Genomic DNA, 2,861 nt, shown 5'->3' on the forward strand with positions numbered 1-2,861 from the left:
AAAATAATTCTAGAAGCAAATAAATGCGACCATCTATTATACTTTGCACTATAAAGGTAACAACAAAATGGTATCATATGCATAACACTACTCTAATTTACTCTTCATTATGACTAGTGTTAGACATAGGCACCTCGCTGAAGGGACGTCCCCGTCCTGCTCCTTTTCCTATTCGTATTAGTTGTACTAATGGGGCCTGTAATAAACATTGGTTTCCGTTAAAAGAAATCAGAGGAAAAACTCTCTTTAATAAAGACACAACAAAGTTTGGCTTCTTTTTCCATGTTTATCATTACCGTTTGCATCGTACGCAAGAGTTAGACTTGGCAAAGTCTACACCTATGGCAGCCAAAGCAGGGGATTCCTTCCTTCAATTAGCTGGGCTCCTGTGTCATGAAGCAGGGGTAGTTCTTGTTTGGCAATGCTATCTAGCAGCTTAGTAAAGCGGCCTTGTTGTCTCCAGTCTAGCAATCTTATATGATATCGGCTGGTACGTCATTATATTGTATTGTAGACATGTTGCAAATGGTAAGCCCATCTTACCCGGTAAGATGCGGATGGCCTGGACAGCTACATTATTTTTTCCTTTTTCTTGAGAGTTGGGACAATATTGTCTGTTCAAAAAGAATACTTTGCGTATAAATATAGCGACCAAGTACGTCCTCATGTATATAGCAATCCCAAAGAAACTTCCACTTGCTCTTTTGTCATTATCTGATCTATAGGTTTTGGAAATTTTCCACCATTTGAAAAAGGCAACCACTTGTTGATTCTCGTCCACCTCGCACTATACTCTGACTCCAATCATATCCTTGAACACTGCATCGTTGGACACCAGCAGGCTTTGGTGTTTCATCCCGTTAGAGAGAGGCTCTCCTTGCTCAAGGGACGAGTCTATAATCTGTTCCTTTTCGTATTAGTTGTAGTTGTATGGCCTGTAATGAACACTAGCTTCTGGTAAATGAAATCAGAGGGTAAACTCTCTTAAAAAAAGAGCAAGAGTAAGACCTGCCATTTTCTGCACCTATATATGCATGGCTGCAAAATGCCAAAGATTCCTTCAATTAGCAGAACTCATCTATCTTAGATTCATTGCTTGCAATTGGCAATGACAAAGGCATAGATTTCTCGGACCTGTTCCGGACTTCAGCAACCAAATCCGACCATGGCGGCACATGGGTGTCGTTCCCATCTTAGAGGCATTGCTTTCGTAGAACCTAGCACATGCTTTGTGTGCTGTCTAGCTATTTTGTTGCGTATCATTAGTTTCATGGCTCTCTCTCTCTCTCTCTCTCTCTCTCTCTCTCTCTCTCTCTCTCTCTCTCTCTCTACTTCTTTTATCTTCTTGACTATGTGCATCCTGAATGAACAAGAGGGTGGAGAAGTTAGATGGCAGCCCTTCCTGAATTTTTTCAATAGCTTTTATATCATAGAAAAGGTTTAAAAATAAAAACAAATAAATTTATATGAATTTTTCATTGCTGGCCTACCTGACCTATTGAACTGCATCCGCCAATGTCCTCAGTGTCTCAACTACTTCTAGATATTACCCCGCAAAAAAAAACCACTTCTAGATATTGTGTCATTTGCAGAGGCCAAGTGTAATTGCTATCATCTTGATATTAATACAATACATTACGATTACTGAAAAAGCTAGACCCCTCTGTCTAACTGCTAGGTGTTGCTTAGAATGCTTGCTAGCTAGCCAAATGCCGATTATATATCACAGATTCAACTTATTAGTGTCAGCTCCTTGGGGCGGCGAGATTAGGGTATCTCGCCGTGCGTATGCAACTGCGATATTTGGTGTCAGGTTCTTAAGATCGATTCAAGGATTCAATGACGATGACTGCAGCTCTAGGGCGCTAGTCCTCGGGGGCACGTGCACGAAGACTTCTCGACTGTATCCACAAGGTCAGGCCTGCTCTGGCATGGGAGCGGCAACAGTGGTGTGTTGGCGGCTCGTTCTGGTTGCGGCAATAGTCGATCGGTGGTCCATGGACCTCGATGTAATTTTTATTATGTTTGAGGTGTTTTGTACTTCCGGTGAATCTCTATAATAGATCTAATCCTTTCCGCAAAAAAAAAAATCAGCTTATTAGTCAAGCAACCTTGTTGTCTCTAGTATAGTACACCTATATGCTATATGTTGTCAGCAAGATGCATCATTACATTGTAAAGTAAACAAGTTGCAAATGGTGAAAAAATTACGCCTAACTATGGCGGTGCGATGGGGATGGCCTGAACAATAACATTGTTTTTTTATTTTTTCTTGAAAGTTAGGACAATAACGTTTGATCTACATTTCAACAAAAGACTTTGCTCATATATATAGCGACCAAGTACGTCCTCTAGTATAGTATTCCAGAAAAAACATTTAAAAACTTCCACTTGCCCTTTCGTCCTCATCTGATTGGAATCATAATACCACTGATTCTCTTCATGACATGTGAAAACTTTCTCTAGTGGCCGGCTGCAAGTGGGGTTCTAACATAATCTAGTTACCGGCTGCAAGTGGGCTTACGAGTTAATATTGCAAGCCGATCGATGTCTCTGACTCTCTAGTAAGCAATATGTGCGCGCGGCAATACATATGCACACAGTACATACCATGCGAGATGCACAGTATAAGCCATATGAGATGCCATAAAAAATTATGGTAAAGAAGTTAAAAAAACATAATTTCAATTAATTATGAGGAAACAAAGAAGGATTGGCACTACAATTTGTATGATTTCAAAAATCACATATGAATAGGAATAGAAAAAACACAAGAATATAATAGGATTGCATGTGCAAAACAGATTGCGTGAAAACACAGTAATCCACGGAATTATCTGTTTGATTTACTGGAACAATAA

Source organism: Triticum aestivum, chromosome 2A (genome assembly GCF_018294505.1).
Source record: "Triticum aestivum cultivar Chinese Spring chromosome 2A, IWGSC CS RefSeq v2.1, whole genome shotgun sequence".
In the NCBI taxonomy this organism is placed as follows: Eukaryota; Viridiplantae; Streptophyta; class Magnoliopsida; order Poales; family Poaceae; genus Triticum; species Triticum aestivum.